This window comes from Macrobrachium nipponense, chromosome 12, assembly GCF_015104395.2.
Source record: "Macrobrachium nipponense isolate FS-2020 chromosome 12, ASM1510439v2, whole genome shotgun sequence".
Taxonomy (NCBI): domain Eukaryota; kingdom Metazoa; phylum Arthropoda; class Malacostraca; order Decapoda; family Palaemonidae; genus Macrobrachium; species Macrobrachium nipponense.
The window spans coordinates 33,829,702-33,852,466 of NC_087205.1; the positions used below are offsets into that span (position 1 = coordinate 33,829,702).

At 37.3% G+C, this 22,765-nt stretch overlaps 3 pseudogenes; 1 reads left to right on the forward strand and 2 right to left on the reverse strand.

The window, feature by feature from the left end:
- Nucleotides 1–689: 689 nt before the first annotated feature.
- LOC135224476 (heat shock cognate 71 kDa protein-like) lies at nucleotides 690–3,963 on the reverse strand (annotated as a pseudogene).
- A 3,976-nt stretch (nucleotides 3,964–7,939) lies between these two features.
- LOC135224475 (heat shock 70 kDa protein-like) lies at nucleotides 7,940–10,134 on the forward strand (annotated as a pseudogene).
- An 885-nt stretch (nucleotides 10,135–11,019) lies between these two features.
- Nucleotides 11,020–14,840, reverse strand: LOC135224474 (heat shock 70 kDa protein cognate 4-like; annotated as a pseudogene).
- Nucleotides 14,841–22,765: the final 7,925 nt, after the last annotated feature.

The following is a 22,765-nucleotide window of genomic DNA, read 5'->3' on the forward strand; positions in this document are numbered from 1 at the left end:
ATCAAGAAACATCATAGATCATACTCAATCTTTATTACCAGGATACTAATGAATAGGTTTTATTTATTTAGTGTCAATCCTATTTGAAGACATGGTTGTGATAAACGTAGTTGCTGGCTTGATCCCCAAATCTAAATTACATCCATTGGTGTTTGGTAAATGTAGAATACGTACCGCAAGGAAAGGGATAATTTAAACTTAAGGTTAAAGTAAAGGGCCAATAGATGCAACAAGATTTCCATCCATAAAAGTGATTTATTAGAGTTTAAAAGAAAATGGTTAGGTTGCATAAATCTTGGCTTATAGGTCGAGAGTGAAAGCTAGGATCAAACTTACAGGCTTGACAGCTCTCACAACTTCTTCCTTCTACTCATTTTTTCCTTTAAAAGTTCATCTTTTTCTTGGTATTGTGAGATTTCCTTCCCTCAGAATCAGATACTGTTCTCACATTACTCTTTTATTTTAAAGTCCTGTGATATACGATGTGTTAACCAATTCAAACATTTCCAGACATTGGCTCTATAATAAATAAAAAGAGGTGAATGACAATCTACACAAAGAGTATTTTCTAATATTTTTATTATCTAAAATAGAGAAACATTCTATAATAAATAGATTAAGATATAGCTTCATACTACAGAAGATTGGGAATGTAATAGAGTTAATGTATGAAAAGACTGAATATTGTCTGTAAAGGAACTGATGCTGGAAACTGATACGACTTAATCAACCTCGTCCACAGTTGGCCCTTTCGCCCCAGCACCTCCATAGGACCCACCAAAACCTCCAGCAGTTCCGTGAATTTTGGCAGACAGGGGTTGCCACACCTTTTCCAGCTCTTTCATTTGGTGGTCAAACTCTTCTTTCTCTGCCAGCTGGTTTCCATCCAGCCACCTCAAAGTCTCTTCAACCTTTTGCTCTACTGAGCGTGTTTCTTCTGCGGACAGTTTTTCCTTCACTGATGAGTCAGAAAGAGATTTGATGCTGAAACAAAATGATTCTAGGCGGTTCTTAGTATCGATTTTCAGGCGTTGTTTTGAGTCTTCTTCTAGGTATTTTTCTGCATCGCTGACCATCCTGTCTATCGCCTCTTTGCTGAGATGTCCTTTGTCATTGGTTATGGTGATCTTGCTTTCCTTTGTGGTGGCCTTTTCAAATGCAAAGACGTTCAAGATGCCGTTTTCTTCAATGTCAAAAGTGACTTCAACTTGGGGAACACCTCTTGGTGCTGGGGGTATGCCACTCAGTTCGAACTTGCAGAGTAGGTTGTTATCCTTGGTCATTGCACGTTCGCCTTCAAAAACCTTGATGAGCACTCCAGGCTGATTGTTAGCATAAGTTGTGAATATCTGCTTTTGTTTTGTGGGAATGGTGGTGTTACGTTTGATGAGGAGTCCTGATGCCTCCAGCTGTTTCAGTTCCTAGGGACAGAGGTGTAACATCTAGTAACAAAACATCTTTCACACCATCTGACTGATCTCCTTTCAAAATGGCGCCTTGTACAGCAGCACCATAAGCAGCTGCTTCATCTGGGTTGATGGACTTATTAAGGTCCTTGCCATTGTAAAAGTCCTGGAGAAGTTTTTGGATTTTAGGAATGCATGTGGATCCTCCTACCAATACAATTTCATCAATAACCCCCTTGTCAATTTTAGCATCACGCAATGCTTTTTCAACTGGGTCTAAAGTACCTCGAAACAGGTCAGAACAGAGCTCTTCGAACCGAGCTCGGGTAATTGATGTGTAAAAGTCAATACCATCATAGAAAGAGTCAATTTCTATAGTAGCTTGAGTTGATGAAGATAGCGTTCTTTTGGCTCTCTCACAAGCAGGCCTCAAGCGCCTCAGTGACCTTTTGTTGACAGTCATATCTTTCTTGTACTTCTGTTCAAATTCTTGTGCAAAGTGAGTGACCAGTCTGCTGTCGAAATCTTCCCCACCGAAATGTGTGTCTCCAGCTGTTGACTTGACCTCAAAAACCCCTTCATCAATACTTAAGCCCCGTACACACTATGCATCATGATGCTCGCAGTGTTAGATGGATGCGTTGAAAAACGGTTTTTTCAACACGATGCTGCATCACCAACGGGTTGTTGGGGCTGAGCCATTTCATTGCGCAGCTTAGTGTTGCACCAACGGTCAGAGGGGAAGATGTCCGCTCACCACCACCCGATAAATCCCTTGTGAGGACTAGGACTAACACTACATTTTATTAAATTACTGAAGGAACATCCATGTGTTTGGAACATCAAATGCAGGCATTACAAGATGAGAAACATCAGGAGTGCAAGCTTGGAAACTATAAAATCAGAGTTATCGAGTTTTGTAAACTTTGCATTGCGGAATGAAGACATTACTAAAAAGCTGCACACCCTGAAGACACAATTCCACAGGGAAATGTCTGCAATCAAAGCATCACAGAAGTCTCGAGCTCCGAAGTTATGGTGTTTTGATGAGTTGCGTTTCCTGTAATAAAAAAATATTAGTGTACTTTGTACCTATATTTGAACCTTACTTTCAAATAATCCTCCCTAAGGACATTATAGATGGTTTCACAGGTTTCGAGGAAGATTAGACCGAGGCTCTGTTTTGAAATCCTGGTTGATTATTGGAGGGCATACGATCCTCCAGCTGCAAGAACGAGCTCCTGGTTATATGCTGTCTCGAAAGCTGGTGTCCTGCTTACAAATATATGGTTAAATTTTTTTCCATCAATTTATAAAATGCAGGGATTGGCATTCTTGTGTAATTTTCAAAGTCTGTTGGATTTTCGACTTGTAGCTCCAAAAATATTTCATTGAAGCTTCCCTTGAGAGGTCACCGAGAAAGCCATTGCTTACACCACAAGGTTCAACGTTTCTTCCTCAAAAGCTTCTTTTTTGCAGCACAGAGCAACTATACCCCACAGTAGAGTCTCCTGGCAAAGTACCTTATCGGCAGGCATCCTGACTTGATGAAAGCTGAACTACAACTGAGCAGCTCGCGCGCGAAAACAAGTGAGCAGTGTTGCAGTATAGTTTGGCCGCTATTAATTTTTTTCAACATCACTACTGCATCACATGGCTGATACGTGATGGCATAGTGTGTACCAGGCATTAGTATGGACACATAAAATGTTCCAACACCTAAATCGAATATGAGGACATTCCGCTCTCCCACCACACCACCTTTCTTGTCCAAGCCATAGGCAATTGCAGCAGCTGTAGGCTCGTTGATGATTCTGAGGACGTTTATGCCAGCAATGGTCCCAGCGTCCTTTGTAGCCTGTCTCTGGGAATTGTTGAAGTAAGCTTTCACTGTCTCTTTCATCTTGATCAACACCATGGAGGATATTTCCTCAGAGTTAAAAGCTTTCGTTTCGCCTCTAAATTCGACTTGTATCTTGGGTCTGTCCTCGTCGCTGACGACAGTAAATGGCCAGTGACACATGTCGTTCTGGACTGAGGAGTCGCTAAATTTTCTGCCAATCAGTCTCTTTGCATCATAGACTGTGTTGATGGGATTCATTGCTACCTCCACAGAGTGAAAATTTATGTCAATTTCAGAAATGCCCTGTTAGAAGTGCCTTGTGTTTTACTAGAGAACGAATATGCAGTATCCTGAAGAGAATATTACTTGATTTGTAATATCGAACAGTCTTATCATCACAGCCCTGAAGGTTGCACGGTCTACAGAAAACCAAACAATATTGACTACTAGTGAATAATGCTCAAACAGTTATAATTTTATAAATATTTGCCATCGTGCGAGATAATGCTTTCTGAGTACCGCCTTAAATATCCATTTGCCTAAGCTTACTTGATTTTTAGCGGCTTCTCCTATGAGTCTCTCGGTGTCCTTAAATGCCACATAGGAAAGGGTCGTCATGTTTCCTTGGATGATCTCCACTTTTCCGTGGTAGAATACGCCCACACAGGAGTAGGCGGTACCCAAGTCAATACCGATGGCTGGTGCTTCCATTCTATTGATGGGAAAAATGCCTGAAGAATTGCCATTCTGTTGATAGAATAAATACCTGATGAATTATCATTCCGCTGATGAAAAAAGGACTAATGAATTTCTATCCTGTTGATAGAAAAATTGAATGGAGAATTTCCATTCTTTTGGTGGGAAAAATAGCTGAAGAATTTCCATTCTCCTGATGAGAAAAATGGCTAAACATTTCTGTTCTGTTGCCGGGAAAGAATTCTAAAAATGTTTTATTCCTGCCGATGGAAAAAATGGTTATGGGGTTTTATTGTTTTGATGGGAAAACTGTTAAATGATTTCCATTCTGTTGTGAAAATGTCTGAAATCTTTTACATCCAGTTCGTAGAAAAAACGTATTAATATATTTTGACTGTTTTAATAAAAAAAAAGGCTCATACTCATGCTGATTTAAAAAAACTGCTTAAATAGTACCCATTGAGTTGTTGGAGAACTGGTATATCAATTTTGGTAATTAAGTAATTCAGTATTTTCTGAATATACCTTTATCTAATAAGGCTAAACAGACGATCAATATTACCGACAGTATTTCCTGTACTGTCATTATTACTGTCTGTGTCCATCATACAGACATAGTGTTAGTACCTGAAAATGGTGGTCCTTGAAATCCAGTTTCAGCTATTAGTATGTGGATGGGGCTTAAATTAATGATGGTTTGTTCACTGGACTGTCAGTATTGTCAGTAGTATCAGAAATCAGAAGTGGTACAATGTCTGACCAGCAAGGGAAACTACTCCTTCGGGAATTTACTTCAGCTTTTCAAGGATCACCAGAGTAGTGGGATGTTCGAAGCGAAATTAATATGAAGAAGAACAAGAAATGGCTGCATATGAGAAGATATTGGAGGTATATAAATCAATCAAAGCTGACACAACTGTAGAGGATCTAAAAAAGAAGATAAATACATTGAAAAGCAACTTTCGGAAGGAGTTGAAAAAAGTCAACGACTCTAAAACGAGTGGTGCGAGCCCCGATGACATATCAACCGCCCTCATGGTTTTTTAATGAGCTTTTATTGTTGAAAATTTTGGAGAAGCCTGTATGGCCTTACTATCTCCAGAAGTTTATTGTAGGTATTTCGATCCATCCGGAAATAACTTTGAAGATCATTCATATCGGTTGTCTTGATTTCTTTCAAAAGGTTTAAATGCGTAAAAATATTACGCTTACCAATCCAGTCTTTGATTCACTTTCTACGTTTGCGTCTTTTCTTTAGCCAAAGAGCCATAATAATTGCAGTGGATGCTTTTCTCTTGTTTTCCATGTCACTTGAAAGCCAAGGGCACAACCATTTGACGCTGGTACACTGAATCACTGACTGCTCAATCAGTATTCAATAATGGACGTGTGTTCGGTGTACTGACAGTAGTTCACACCAATAGAATATTGTCAGTATTTTTACTGACAGAAATAATGATCGTCGGTAAACCCCTTAAGAGCAAAAATACAGACGCCTTGAAGAACTGAACCATTTTCATGATCTTTAATCTATTAACAATATAATCAAGATGACGAAGAAAATGGCTTATTTTTATTTTTACTTTCTGGTTCTGACTTTTGTTCCAAGAAAATTTTTGATTTCTTTTATATTCTTGGTTTCTTTGATGCTCCTGATAATGGTTCACAAAGATTTTACCGCCTTCTCTAAGTGGAATCTCTTTATTTGATTCCTACCAAAGATAGGCTCACGAACTCACACACGTGCTTATATATATATATATATATATATATATATATATATATATATATTATATATATATATATATATATATATATATATATATATATATATATATATATATATATATATATTACTCATCTAAAAAACACACAATTACAATATATAAAGCAAATTAAAAGAACACCAACGAAACTCAAGTACCATTTCCAGTAGAGGAAGGAAGACGAGTGACTCATAAACAAAAACAAAACACGAAGGCATCTCTGTTGTTTACGCCAGGTACAGAGGGGTGGAGGCAGTTTGGTTGTTCAGTTTCGGAGGAATCGTTTTTATAAGGAACGATTCGAAGACTGCTAGCTGCTGTTGGTAGAAGACGCTTTTGAAAGGATATTAAAGTTTTCATATTCAATATTGCCTCTGCATTTCTTTGTGTGGTCACGGATGCTGGAAAATTCAGGAGATGATAATCTGAATCCAGTACGGAAACTCACCCCTCTATGGCAATCTATTCGGACCTTAAGAAGTCTTCTTGAGACTCCGATATATTTTCTTAGATCACATCTAGGACAAGTACATAAATAGACAATATTAGATGCCATAAGAGGGTTTAATTTGTCTTTATATTTAAAGATATATCCAATTGTCAATGGGTTTGTTGGGATCAGCTGACATTTTATGGCCGGACAGTAAGTTCTAATAATCTGTTGCATTTTGGCGTATAATTTCAAATTGATTAAAAATGGAACACTGGCATAGAACGGCATCCTAGGTACAGTTTGAATAGCATTGCTAGGTAAAAGCTTCATATTCATAAATTTGTGAAGGCCTTTATAAAATAAACTACTGGAATTACAGTTATCAGTAAAATATTTCTTTAAAAAGGTAACATTGTGGATTTCAGACCATCCAGAAGAAAGGGAAAAAGCCCGGTGGAAAAGAGTAAAAAGAGAGTTTATTTTAAAATTGAAATTACAGAAGCGATAAAAATTGGTGCCCAAACCTGTGAATGTCTTCTTTCTGAAAATCGACGTGTAAAACCCTGAATTATTACGAGAAACTTCTATATCCAAAAAAGCAACTTTGTTATCTTTCTCGTAATCAATTGTGAATTTTATATTCGGGTGAGCCAGATTAGCATAGTGTGAAAATAAGTCGGCTCTATATTCATCTTTAAATAAGATAAAAGTGTCATCGACATAACGGCAGTAAAATATCAGGTGATAAGCCAGAGGGCAGTAGTCCAGCGACCGCTCCTCTAACTCACACATAAAAATATTAGGACATTCCCCATTGCCATGCCGTCAGCCTGCACAAAAGCTTTACCATTAAAAATTAAGGCAGTGTCCTGCACCGCCAAGGTTAAAAGTTTCTTAAAATTGTCGTAATTAAACCGATAAATAGTATGTCATTTTCAGTAGAAATCCTATTTAAGATAATCTGTGTGATATATATATATATATATATATATATATATATATATATATATATATATAATATATATGTTTGTAGACTGTAACATACCTATAATTTACTTAATGTAGTTATTCACCTATCATTTTAATTCGTCGTGTCGTCTGTTTATGGATCTAATATTCATCTATATTTCTGACACAGAAGTACAATACTCTTCCAGGTGGCCATGACACCACATTCCACATAGCTAAATAAAAAATTTCACTCATGGCATCATGCACTGACGCAGCTCATTAACAAAAGTTTGTAATTCCTCATTTTTTCTTCTTCTTCTTGAAACCGAATTCATTGTAATCTTAAAAAACATGAAATTTCTCTTAGCAATGACGCGCGCTGGCAATAGATCTAAAGGTACGGAACGTCTTGGCATTCACTTCAGTTAGCACCGACATCCTAGAGACTTCTAGACCACCTGCGCTCGAGTATATATTGGCAGAGGGGACGCTTTCGTCTTCAGTAACTCTCAAACACTAGGAGCTTGCACAAGCAGACAGCAGCGAGCGAAGAAACTGGTAAAACTATTTCCGTGGTGGAAAATAGTATAATTCTGAATAACAGTTTCCTGATTTCGACGATTTTAAGAGTATAGACATTAGAGGTAGGTTTTATTAAGGAAAATGCTTTTTTAATTATTCTTGTTTGTAAGCAAAATTTACAAAGAATTGCATGCAATAGTCTTCTATAAAGTGTATTGGATTACACATATAAAGAATGGACCAAAAGTAAGCAAAAGATTAATAGCATACCTCTTTAAGAGGTTATACATTCATAGTGGTTTTTCTTTATTTCCACAGCAGAATGGAAACTCCAGCCATTGGTATTGACTTGGGAACCACCTACTCTGTGTGGGTGTTTTCCAGCTCGGAAAGGTGGAGATCATCGCCAACGACCAAGGTAACAGGACGACCCCTTCCTATGTGGCCTTCACGGACACTGAGAGACTCATTGGAGATGCTGCAAAGAATCAGGTATGTGAAAGAAAGACTAATATAATATGCAGAGGATATTTAGACTAGAAGAAAAATACATTCAGATTTGGATGCTGATGTAATGTTTCCAACATATTTTATGAGCTTCATAAACCAAGAAATACTAATAGACTCCTTAGTAACTCAATATTGTTTATTTCCATTCCAGGTGGCCATGAACCCTAACAATACAGTATTCGATGCAAAGCGCCTCATTGGAAGGAAATTCGATGACCCAACAGTTCAGAGTGACATGAAACATTGGCCTTTCACCGTTGTCAGTGAAGGAGGAAAACCAAAGCTTAAGGTGGAATTCAAAGGAGAGACAAAGACTTTCAACCCAGAAGAAATCTCTTCTATGGTACTGACCAAGATGAAGGAAACTGCAGAAGCCTATTTGGGAAAGGCAGTTAAAGATGCTGTCATCACAGTTCCTGCATACTTCAATGATTCTCAGAGACAGGCAACTAAAGATGCTGGAGCTATTGCTGGACTCAATGTTCTTAGGATTATCAATGAACCAACAGCTGCTGCCATTGCTTATGGACTTGATAAGAAAGTGGGCTTGAGAGGAGAAAAGAATGTTCTTATTTTTGATCTCGGTGGTGGTACTTTTGATGTTTCTATCTTGAGCATCGACGAAGGCGTATTTGAAGTAAAAGCTACAGCTGGAGATACACACCTTGGTGGAGAAGACTTTGATAATAGAATGGTAAACCATTTTGTTCAAGAGTTCCAGCGTAAGCACAAGAAGGATCTTACAACCAACAAACGAGCAATAAGGCGTCTTAGGACGGCATGTGAGAGGGCTAAGAGAACTCTATCTTCTTCTACACAGGCTAGTATTGAAATTGACTCTCTGTTTGAAGGCATTGACTTCTATACCTCTATTACAAGAGCTCGATTTGATGAGCTTTGTTCTGATCTCTTCAGAGGTACACTAGAGCCTGTAGAAAAAGCTCTGAGGGATGCAAAGCTAGACAAGGGAAGTATTGCGGAAATCGTCCTCGTTGGAGGATCTACTCGTATTCCTAAGATTCAAAAGCTACTTCAGGACTTCTTCAATGGAAAGGAACTGAATAAATCCATCAACCCAGATGAAGCTGTAGCTTATGGTGCTGCTGTACAGGGAGCAATCTTAAGAGGCGACCAATCTGAAGGAGTTAAAGATGTCTTACTTCTAGATGTAGCCCCTCTTTCTCTAGGTATTGAAACTGCTGGAGGTGTTATGACTGCTCTCATCAAGAGGAACACCACAATTCCTACAAAACAGCAGCAGATCTTCACAACTTATGCAGATAATCAGCCAGGTGTTCTAATCCAGGTTTATGAAGGTGAACGTCCAATGACTAAAGATAATAATCTCTTGGGTAAATTTGAACTAAGTGGAATACCACCTGCTCCCAGAGGAGTACCTCAGATTGAAGTCACTTTTGACATCGACGCTAATGGAATTCTCAATGTTTCTGCAGTTGATAAGTCTACTGGCAAGGAGAATAAGATCACCATTACTAACGATAAAGGACGTCTCAGTAAGGAAGAAATCGAGAAGATGGTTAATGATGCTGAAAGGTACAAGGAAGAGGATGATAAGCAGAGAGAAAGAGTGGAAACTAAGAATCATCTTGAGTCAATGTGTTACAGTGTTAAGTCTGCAGTTTCTGAGCCTTCAGTGGCAGACAAGCTGTCTGCTGATGAGAAACGATGTGTAGAGCAGAAAGCAGAAGAAACCCTTCGGTGGCTGGAAGCAAATCAACTTGCAGAGAAGGAGGAGTTCGAATATCAAAAGAATGAGTTAGAAAAAGTGTGGAGGCCTATAGCCTGCAAAGTCCATGGTCAGGGAGGCCACGGGAGCAATGCAGGTTATCCGGGTAGAACTGGTGGTCCCACTGTCGAAGAGGTTGACTAATAAAGGTAGTTTTCATGTTTTCTATCATGTTTCAAAAGATTTGCAATGACTATTATAATGTCAAATAGTTTTCATACCGAATTTTAGAAATTTTTAAAAATAAATTTGTATTGTAATCTATTCTATAATTATCCTTTTAACTAGGTCAATGAAACTGTTCTGTATACTCACAGAAGTATGATTGCTTTACATAGAGTTAGATCCTGTACAATAATAAAATTAGGCAGTCATGTAAGGAGCACCACCAGTCCAGCTGAAGCCACATTTCTGATGGGAACAATAACAGTACTTCAATTTAGTAACACTCCATTAATCAACTCTGACCCATATACAGTTACAGTAAGGCTAGCTGTCTCATAATGGAGGTTCACTGACCAGCAAATTCAAGTAACTCAATGGAAAGTGATGATCTTACCGAGGCCTGTGTTCCCCAGGAGAGGATCAAGAAACGTCATAGATCATACTCAATCTTTATTACCAGGATACTAATAAATACGTTTTATTTATTTAGCGTGATTCCTATTTGATGTCATGTTGTGATAAATGTAGTTGCTGGCTTGATCCTCAAATCTAAATTACATCCATTGGTGTTTGGTAAATGTAGAATACGTACCACAAACAAAGGGATAATTCAAAAGTAAGGTTAAAATAAAGGGCCAATAGTTGCAACCAGATTTCCATCCATAAAAGTGACTGATTAGAGTTAAAAAGAAAATGGTTTGGTAGCATAAATCTTGGCTTATAGGTCGAGAGTGAAAGTTAGTATCAAGCTTGCAGGCTTGACAGCTCTCACAACCTTTTCCTTCCACTCATTTTTTCCCTTAAAAGTTCATCTTTTGCCTGTTGTTGTGAGAGTTCCTTCCCTCAGAAACAAATACTATTCCCACATTACTCTTTTATTTTAAAGTCCTGTGATATACGATATGTTAACAAATTCAAAACATTTCCAGACCTTGGCTCTATAATAAATAAAAAGAGGCGAATGACAATCTACACAAAGAGTATTTTCTGAGACTTTTATTATCTAAAATAGAGAAACATTCTATAATAAATAGATTAAGATATAGCTTCATACGACAGAAGAATGGGAATGTAATAAGAGTTAATATCTGAAAAAACTGAATATTGTCTGTAAAGGAACTGACGCTGGAAACTGATACGACTTAATCAACCTCGTCCACAGTTGGCCCTTTCGCCCCAGCACCTCCATAGGACCCACCAAAACCTCCAGCAGTTCCGTGAATTTTGGCAGACAGGGGTTGCCACACCTTTTCCAGCTCTTTCATTCGGTGGTCAAACTCTTCTTTCTCTGCCAGCTGGTTTCCATCCAGCCACCTCAAAGTCTCTTCAACCTTCTGCTCTATTGAGCGTGTTTCTTCTGCGGACAGTTTTTCCTTCACTGATGAGTCAGAAAGAGAAGATTTGATGCTGAAACAAAATGATTCTAGGCGGTTCTTAGTATCGATTTTCAGGCGTTGTTTTGAGTCTTCTTCTAGGTATTTTTCTGCATCGCTGACCATCCTGTCTATCTCCTCTTTGCTGAGACGTCCTTTGTCATTGGTTATGGTGATCTTGCTTTCCTTTCTGGTGGCCTTTTCAAATGCAAAGACGTTCAAGATGCCATTTGCATCAATGTCAAAAGTGACTTCAAACTTTGGGAACACCTCTTGGTGCTGGGGGTATGCCACTCAGTTCGAACTTGCCAAGTAGGTTGTTATCCTTGGTCATTGCACGTTCGCCTTCAAAAACCTTGATGAGCACTCCAGGCTGATTGTTAGCATAAGTTGTGAATATCTGCTTTTGTTTTGTGGGAATGGTGGTGTTACGTTTGATGAGAGGAGTCATGATGCCACCAGCTGTTTCAATTCCTAGGGACAAAGGTGCAACATCAAGTAACAAAACATCTTTCACACCATCTGACTGATCTCCTTTCAAAATGGCGCCTTGTACAGCGGCACCATAAGCAACTGCTTCATCTGGGTTGATGGACTTATTAAGGTCCTTGCCATTGAAAAAGTCCTGGAGAAGTTTTTGGATTTTAGGAATGCGCGTGGATCCTCCTACCAATACAATTTCATCAATACCCCCCTTGTCAATTTTAGCATCACGCAATGCTTTTTCAACTGGGTCTAAAGTACCTCGAAACAGGTCAGAACAGAGCTCTTCGAACCGAGCTCGGGTAATTGATGTGTAAAAGTCAATACCATCATAGAGAGAGTCAATTTCTATAGTAGCTTGAGTTGACGAGGATAGCGTTCTTTTGGCTCTCTCACAAGCAGTCCTCAAGCGCCTCAGTGACCTCTTGTTGACAGTCATATCCTTCCTGTACTTCCGTTCAAATTCCTGTGCAAAGTGAGTGACCAGTCTGCTGTCGAAATCTTCCCCACCGAGATGTGTGTCTCCTGCTGTTGACTTGACCTCAAAAACCCCTTCATCAATACTTAGTATGGACACATCAAATGTTCCTCCACCTAAATCGAATATGAGGACATTCCGCTCTCCCACCACACCACCTTTCTTGTCCAAGCCATAGGCAATTGCAGCAGCTGTAGGCTCGTTGATGATTCTGAGGACGTTTATGCCAGCAATGGTCCCAGCGTCCTTTGTAGCCTGTCTCTGGGAATCGTTGAAATAAGCAGGGACGGTGATAACAGCATCTTTTACGGTCTGACCGAGAAAGGCTTCCGCTGTCTCTTTCATCTTGATCAACACCATGGAGGATATTTCCTCAGGATTAAAAGTTTTTGTTTCGCCTCTAAATTCGACTTGTATCTTGGGTCTGTCCTCGTCGCTGACGACAGTAAATGGCCAGTGACGCATGTCGTTCTGGACTGAGGAGTCGCTAAATTTTCTGCCAATTAGTCTCTTTGCATCAAAGACTGTGTTGATGGGATTCATTGCTACCTGCATAGAGTGAAAAAATTATGTCATTAATTTTATTTCATTTACATATAAAGATAATATACTGTTCAGATTAAGATAGTAAACAGCTATATTTACTCTTCTCAGAAATGCCCTGTTAGGAGTGCCTTGTATTTTACGAGAGAATGAATATGCAGTAGACTGAAGAGAATATCACTTGATCTATAATATCGAACAGTCTTATCATCACTGAGTCCTGAAGGTTGCGCTATCTACAGAAAACCAGACAATATTGACTACTAGTGAATAATGCTCAAACAGTTGTAATTTTATAAATATTTGCCATCGTGCGAGATAATGCTTTCTGAGTACCGCCTTAAATTGCCATTTGCCTAAACTTACTTGATTTTTAGCGGCTTCTCCTATGAGTCTCTCAGTGTCCGTAAATGCCACATAGGAAGGGGTCGTCCTGTTCCCTTGGTCGTTAGCAATGATCTCCACTTTTCCGTGGTAGAATACGCCCACACAGGAGTAGGTGGTACCCAAGTCAATACCGATGGCTGGTGCTTCCATTCTGTTGATGGGAAAAATGCCTGAAGAATTTCCATTCTGCTGATGGGAAGAGTACTGAAGAACTTTTATTTTACTGAAGGGGAAAAGGACTAAGGAATTTTCATTCCGCTGATGAAAAAATGTCTAATGAATTTGTATCCTGTTGATAGAAAAATTGAATAGAGAATTTCCATTCTATTCTGTTGGTAGAAAAAATGGCTGAAAAATTTCCATTCTCCTGATGGGAAAAATGGCTAAACATTTCTGCTCTGCTGCTGGGTAAGAACACTAAAAATGTTTATCCTGCCGATGGAAAAAATGGTTTTGGGGTTTTTATTGTTTTGACGGGAAAACTGTTAAATGATTTTCATTCTGTTGTGAAAATGTCTGAAATCTTTTACATCCAGTTCACAGAAAAAAAGGATTAATATATTTTGACTGTTTTAATAAAAAAAAAGGGGGGGGGGTGTTCATAATCGTGGTAATAATTAAATAAAAACTACTTCAATAGATCCCATTGGGTTGTTGGAGAACCGCTATATTAATTTCCCTGTTTTTTCGCAATGCTCATGAATATTTTAATGAAGAGAGATTGTGTCATTATCCTTTGCGGTATCTTTGAAAAGTAGAAGCCTAAAACTATCAGTGGGGAGACAAAGTCTTTACTGTGTTAGCAGCATCACCTTAAAATTGGTTTGGCTCTCTCTCTCGAAAAAGAAAGAATGTTTTTTATGAAGTGTGCCAGGTCAAGTTTGCTTAGAGCCTTAGACTATAGAGCGCCGACTTGCTTGTCATTCCTCTCTCTTTAGAATTAAGTGTCAGGCCTGGGCTACTCAGACAGTGATTTTTAGAAATAAAAATATTTTTGTCAGTTAACATAAAAACGCTTTAATTTGTTTATTTTATTGTCTTCTCTACCTTCTTTTGTTTTTGTCGTGTTTATTTAAGCTTGGTTTGTTTACAATAAACAATTACAAGAGACAGACTCAAATTCTGACAGACTGACTTACAGACAAACAGAAATCTACTAAAAATATAAACGAGTTTTTCCGTTGACCATTAAATTGAAAAAGCACCACTGGAAATAAAAGAACAAATAAATAGATAAGTAAGTAAATAAGTAAACAAATAAATAAAGAAGCATTGCAAAGATTACAGAGCCATTGGAATAAAAAAAAATAAGGAAGTATTACAAAAAACAAAGCAAGAAAAACCACTAAAGACGAATCATGGGAAAAAAGCACACAAAATATGCAGAAAAAAATCGAGAATAAAATTACAGAAACCAACGTATATATCATCCGCAAAGAGAGGGAAGTGCTAACGCACAAGTATGTAGGCTATAGGAACAGATGAATATATCGATGTATAAGGTATGCATTTCGTTACTACACCCAGGAAAGGAAAAAAAATCTTCCTTAAAGATCCATATTTCTCTCTCTCTCCACATACATACATACGCATATATATATATATATATATATATATATATATATATATATATATATATATATATATATATTTATATATATATATATATAATAATATATATATAATATATTTATATATCTAATAAAAGGAAACCCATAAAACTGCTAAAGATATAGAAAGCAAGTACTATATTTCGGGAGACTGTCTTTGGGGATTGGCTTTTGTTGGACTTCCCAACAAAAGCCAATCCCCAAAGACACAGAGTATACGAAATCCCATGCCTGGATTCTAACCAATCTTACATCGGTTTTACAGGAAAAATCACTTCCAAGAAATTAATACACATAAACGGTCAGTTAGGTATGGAAAACAGAACTCAGCTATTTTCAACTATATAAATAACCATAACCACTGAATAAACTGGAATTTTTCATATATAATTTATAGCACCAAAAATGTCGGTACAAGACCAGATGACAGAGTCTGCCTTGATTAAACAAAGACAGGTAATGAACTTCTCAAGGGGCGCCTAGATTCAGCTATCATAGATAAGTTTCCTTCTCTTCAACCAACGCTTAAGAAGATTAAAGAGAAATTATCAACCGTAGTGACCTAGTTCAGTGACTACCTGTGGATGGATCTCTTGGTATAAATACCCCCTTTCCTGTAACTTTTCTCATTCATTACATACCTGAAGAGAGAGACAGCAGTCCTCTGAAATATAGTACTTACTTTCTATATTTTAGCATTTTATGGGCTCCTTTTATTTGACGGAATTCATATATTATATATATATATATATATATATATATATATATATATATATATATATATATAATATTACATATATATACGCAGGAAGGTTGGGGCATCTGGAACGCCGTAGATTTAATATAAAAAGGATGGAGAAAAGCCAGCGTAGCATCATGCATGTATTTTCCAAATTTTCGAGACTTTGGGTCTCATCATCAGGGCTGTAAAATATACAAAATAACAAATTAAAAAAGGCTCAGTATTAATATTAATAAAAACGGAACAACATAAAAGTTAAATATAATAATTTAAAAATGAACTAGAAAAAAAAATATATATATAAATTAAAAAGTGAAGAATGCTTAAGTTAGTACCTGTCTCTATGGAGTTAAAAAACTGAGTGACATTGTCTGGTTTGGAAAGGAGGACGTCAACTATGCTATATATGAATTGTAGAAGAAGTCTGACCATTTAATGGGGGCAAAAGCTGTTTGATTGTTAACGACTCCAAAACAGAGAGAGAATAGTCTTTGGGGCTCTTGGGTGACAATGCGAAAATCCTTATATGAAAATGATGTTTTTACATTTATTGCAATGTTCTCGTATGTTGGAAAATTCTTTCGTTTTCAAAGTACATCCCGTACGGTGACTGACTCCGAGATGAGAATCGATTCTGACTTTTGAGCAATCTTTTGGTTGGTGGCTCCCACGTATTTCCCGATCTTACATTTCGGGCAAGTAAAGCAATATACCACCAAAGATCGCATCAAAGCCGGAAGTTTATCTTTGTGGGAGAACAAAGAACCCAGAGTTTTAGGATTTTTTGCTACTAACTTAAGATTCACAGCCGGAAAAGTTTTCTGAATGACTTTTTTTATTTGCACCTTAAATGCATTAGACTGAATGAAAGGTATCGAGGCATATATTAATAGTTTAGGCACGTTCGGTACAAGTTGACGTGGCTGAAATTTATAATTTAAAAAGTTATTTACATATTTCAAGAATAAGGCTGGAGGATACTTTTCCGACTGTGAATCTTAAGTTAGTAGCAAAAAATCCTAAAACTCTGGGTTCTTTGTTCTCCCACAAAGATAAACTTCCGGCTTTGATGCGATCTTTGGTGGTATATTGCTTTACTTGCCCGAAATGTAAGATCGGGAAATACGTGGGAGCCACCAAAAGATTGCTCAAAGTCAGAATCGATTCTCATCTCGGAGTCAGTCATCGTACGGGATGTACTTTGAAAACGAAAGAATTTTCCAACATACGAGAACATTGCAATAAATGTAAAACATCATTTTCATATAAGGATTTTCGCATTGTCACCCAAGCGCCCAAAGACTATTCTCTCTCTGTTTTGGAGTCGTTAACAATCAAACAGCTTGTGCCCCCATTAAATGGTCAGACTTCTTCTACAATTCTATATATAGCATAGTTGACGTCCTCCTTTCCAAACCAGACAATGTCACTCAGTTTTTTAACTCCATAGAGACAGGTACTAACTTAAGCATTCTTCACTTTTTAATTTTTTATATATATTTTTTTTTTTCTAGTTCATTTTTAAATTATTATATTTAACTTTTATGTTGTTCCGTTTTTATTAATATTAATACTGAGCCTTTTTTAATTTGTTTATTTTGTATATTTTACACCCCTGATGATGAGACCCAAAGTCTCGAAAATTTGGAAAATACATGCATGATGCTACGCTGGCTTTTCTCCATCCTTTTTTTTATATTATATATATATATATATATATATATAGTATATATATATACCACATTCATATATACATATATATATATCATATATATATACATATAATATATATGTATATATATACATATGTATATATATATACATATATATATATATATGTATATATTACTATTATGGTATATACATTTATATCATATGTATCTATATGTATATTCTATCATATATATATTATCTATATATATATATATATATATATATATATATATGATAATATATATATGTGTGTGTGTGTACTATATATATATATATATATATATATATATATATATATATAAACACACAAACAAATAATGACATTTAAGCAGTGAAACTCCACTAAGGAAAACTAGTAATTCCAACTCCCATGTATACTCAAGCACATCAATTTACTTAATCTAAACTGGCAATAAATCATGCTACTGATTTTCTGTTTATCAGACAACTAAGGTGCGCAGTCCGTTATTCTCTCTCTATCGTCGCAGTTAAGAAGCTGCGAGTATTTTGAGATGATATCTCCAAATAGCAATTGTGTAATTATATATATGTGATAAATACGTGCACGCATACTTGGTAACGTGCTTATGTGAAGATGCGGAAAATCATTCGAAAATTTTTTTCGGAGTAGAGAGAGAAGAATCCTTCCTGAAGTTTCGGAGCTGGATGAATATTTATGAAAATTAAAATGTATGCGATATTCAAACATAAATATTCACCCAGCTCCCAAACTTCAGGAAGGATTATTCTCTCTCTACTCCGAAAATTTTTTTCAAATGTTTTTCCGCATCTTCACATAAGCACGTTACCAAGTATGCGTGCACGTATTTATCGCATATATATAATTACACAATTGCTATTTGGAGATATCATCTCAAAATATTCGTAACTTAACTGCGACGAGAGAGAGAGAGAGAGAGAGAGAGAGAGAGAGAGAGAGAGAGAGAATAACTGACCGTACAGTTTAGTAGTTTGATAAACAGAAAATCAGTAGCATGATTTATTGCCAGTTTAGATTAAGTAGCCATCAGTTAGACACCTATATAATTGAAGGTGCTGAAGGGGGTTCAGAGGCTTTATGTGGACCTCAGAACTCCGTCAGACCAATCCAGAAGAATCAATAGCACACTGCAACGTCGTCCCTCCGTCGAGTGTGTGTGTGTGTGGGGGGGGGGGGGGGGGGGGAGAGTTTGGTTTGGCGGGGGAGAGGGGGTCCCAGGAAGTCGACTGCAATATAATCACTGCGGGTCTTTCAGCAAATGTGCTTCCTTGTTTCTTCTTTCGTTGTTTATTTTTTTTTATTTTCTCTCTTTCATTTCTGTTAATTTTTCTGTCTTTATTTCGTTTTTATTAATTCCATTTATCTTCGTTATTTCGCTGACTTCTGTATATCTATTTTAATCGATTTTTTTTATATTTTTGACCAAGTTTCATTAGATTTTTGAGTGATTAAAATTACGAGAGAGAGAGAGAGAGAGAGAGAGAGACAATTTATAGCCAGAATCTATTATCTATTATTTTAAAATATCCTTAAGTAATCACTCTTACGTTAATGTATTCATACCATGTTTTAAGACCTTAAACATGCTCTATATATATATATATATATATATATATATATATATATATATATATATACTATTATATGCAGTATTCTGCTTCGATAACTAACTTGACTTCCTTCGCCAAAGTGTCAAATTCAATCAACCCGTCACCTCGTTCTCACTCACTCGTGATCGAGCAAATCTAAAGACGAAACGAAAGACTTACTCGTCTTTTTCAACGGTATTACTATAGAGATTACAATGAAAATTTATAAGCCCTTTTCGAAAGGTATATATCACGTTCTTCTTCGTCCTCTGCCGCACTCTAAGAGGTTTACACTACTGGCGGCAAAAGCACTATACTCTCAGATATATACAACACCTCCTCCCCCTATGCATTCTCCATCTCCTACACCCCAACACTCCCAACATATCCCGGTACCCGTTTCCCTTGCTGTGTGTGACGGGGATGGGGAGGAGCTTATGGTTCTCCCTCAGAGAGGGAGAGAAGGTGGGGTAGTGAGGGGGGATGTGAAAGGGAGGTGGAGGGGAGTGCAGCAGTGCCATGGCAGTGCCACGTACTCATTACGTCATCATGCACAGCGGCTGCTGCAATGACCCTGCAATACGTAAAAGAGAGAGAGAGAGAGAGAGAGAGAGAGAGAGAGAGAGAGAGAGAGAGAGAGAACCTAACACTCATTTATTCATACAACTTTTTCATGACTGTCATTTCCTCTCTCTATAGGTCTATCATAAATCATCGTTTTTATTTCAGCTGAAAATTCGAGATGCTTGTTTGGTACAGACTCAGCAATCTTCCCTGGGATTACAATGTTGACAAGGAATTACCATGAATTATCCAAACCTCTTTATAATACAAGAGATATCCTATGGCCTCAGTAACATCCAGTATCGACCTCATGAGACCCAAACTTTATGGTCTAATATAAGCTTTGTTTTTTATTAACTTTCTGTCTCTCTCCCTTTCTCTTTTTTTTATCTTTATTTATTTATTCATTTATTTTGTAAGACGGATAGCTACACTATACGTTTACCCTGTTTTCTTATTAGGATTAGACGAGTATGATTGCATCAACTCCCAGCTTGTCAGGTTTATTTAGATGTTAGATTTTCATTTCGTCAATCCGTTAAGAAATTTGACATCAAGAGACGGGGGCCTGTTTGCATATTATTATTATTATAACTACTCAAACTAAGCCGATGATAATTTTGAAGCCCTAGCGAACTGGAACGCACTTAATAAAGCAGTTAAAACGAAAAGGGTATTAAATGTAGATCAGTCAACAATATATCAAATAAATCCATCACACAAAAAAAAAAAAAAAAAAAAAAAAAAAACAATAGATTGGTCTGTCTGTCTGTAAGCACTTTTCACCGGTGAGGAATCTCACATAAGTGCTTAACAGCTGACGGACCAATTTATTAGCATTAGGAGTTAAAAAAGGGTGAAGGAGAGAGGGTCTTTCCCTACTCAGTGACTACCTACCTAACAAGACCAAGGCCCATTTTCAAATCGTTGCTGACTATGGTAAGATACGGGTGAAAATTACATCCGGGAAAACTACCGCTCGGTTGGTAGTTCATGGTAAACATTGAATTCTTATGTTCTAACAAATAGGGCAGGTACAACAACATAGGAAATAACAAGAAAAGTAAATAAAAAGTTCGAGCGTTAGCTCGGCAAAAAAAAAAAAAAAAAAAAAAAAAAAAAACGGTGTTAGATAACTGTTACTTTAGAGTACAATCACATTGTCTGTGGCCGTTGTACCCGGCCTCGCCCGGGTACCGGGCCCCACTAACTATAAGGTACTCTGTTTTTTCCATCTGTCCATCCGCCTGTGGTGGTCGCGCATGGTAACAATGTGTCCCGGCCTTTAAATAGTTACTCTATGTGTAAGTTTTAGGTAAATAAAAGGATATCTGGGTGTACATTTGCAACTGAAAAGTGTTTTAATAATTTACTGTATGTGAATTACACCGTTAATATTCGAAATAGGATATTATTTAAAGCCCGGGATGCAGTGTTACCGTGTTCCATGCGCAACACACAGGCGGATGGACAGATGGAAAAAAAACGGAGTGTAGTTACGACAGACAACGAGAACACTGAACACTATGCAGGTACTGCGGTCTGCATAATTAATTACTGATTGCAAGCAACAACAAAGCTGGAGAACGGGGTACATAATGTATGAACACGATGGTTAAAAGGAGGGAGTCACTTGTGCCTATATCTGGAATATTTCAGAGCTTACAATGAGGAGGCGGTGAAAGATTCTTTAGATGCATCCATCAAATAGGCTACACGGAAAGACACCTTAGGTGCAATCGTCGTGGTTAAGAGATGTAGGGCTAACGCAGTTTGATATTTTCCCAGTTAGTTTCTAAGTCTCATTAAATACACTACTACGAGTATTAGCTCTTCTTGACAAGCTGCTTTGGGTCAATACAACTTTGAGACATTACATTGTATCTGCACCAAGGCTGTCAGTTGACATCAGGCAAGCAATCGTATTAATTTTATGTAATTTATTTGAATTTTAGAAATATATGAAAATCTAAAGATTAAACTGGATAACTGATAGCGGATGAGTTCAGTATAAGAATATTTATAGTCTCATCTTGGGGATCTTAATGTGAATACAATATTCACATTAAGAAAGTAACAAGAAAACAGTCTGGGAAAATCTGATGGCTAATAGTGTCCTTGTTTAGATTTAAAATATGGTCGTACCAGAAACTGACTTTCTTTACAGACAACTTGGTTTTCCAGAACGTTGGCCTCAGAAACTGTTGTCTGGAATGGAAAACTGGTGTTGCAGAAAACTTCCTGTAGTTATTACAAAGATGACTTTTCCACAGGAAAATGTGATGGCTATTTGGCAAGAGGCAAAGCTAGAAAACGAAACAATCATTACTAATGACAATTCAGTCAATTAATGTGTTAGAAAAATCTAAACAATATTGAGTCTTGGACATTCACGGGTAAAACTGTAACAAACTTAAGTGTGAACGAGAAAGTGCCACTTGCTCTGGAAGTGTAGCGAGACAGGAACTACGTATTTGGAGGAAACAAATAAAAAATAAAGAGGCTTTCGAGTGTAGAAGAGCATTAATTTACAAAAATGTGGAAAACACACACACAAAAGACATTCATATAGAAGAGGATGCGGTTTGTAAGTACGTGTGAGAAGGAAAGAATTGGCATCCAAACGAAGAACAACTAGTTTAAAAAAAAGAAAAAAAATGGTAAGCACGTCTTCTCAGTCCGTGCGTTCAATCTAACAGAGTAGCAATGAATGAAATGGGCGTGGTTTAAAGCTACAAAAGCAACGCCTAGGACAAGTCTCGTCTCGCCAACGGTCAAGTTGGTGGTGCCAAGTTGGCTGTCTTGTGAATAAGGTACCGCATAGCAGTCGTTAAGTTGTTGGGGGGTGAGTAACGACCACCGTAGTCCAAAGAACCGTACTACTTGTTAACAGATTCTTTGGGCATTTTTCGTCGTCGTCTTTTTGTTTCTTTCGTTTGTAATCAGTATCTCTAATAGGTCTGTCCACACGGGATACATTGTTGGTCGGCTTCCTGAGCCAGCCAGAGTGCCAGACTTCAGTTGTCGTCAGAATGCATGTCGGTGCAGTATCTTCTGTATTCTACTTGGCTATTTTAATGCACTCGAGGAGGGACAAGAGAAAGAAAAAGATGGGTAAGGAAGTTTATAGAATAAGGAGCGTGTCATGCTGACTTGCTTCTGGCGGAATTGAAAATAGATACATATATACTACGCGTATACACACATATAACATGCATACATTGTACGTGTATATATACATTG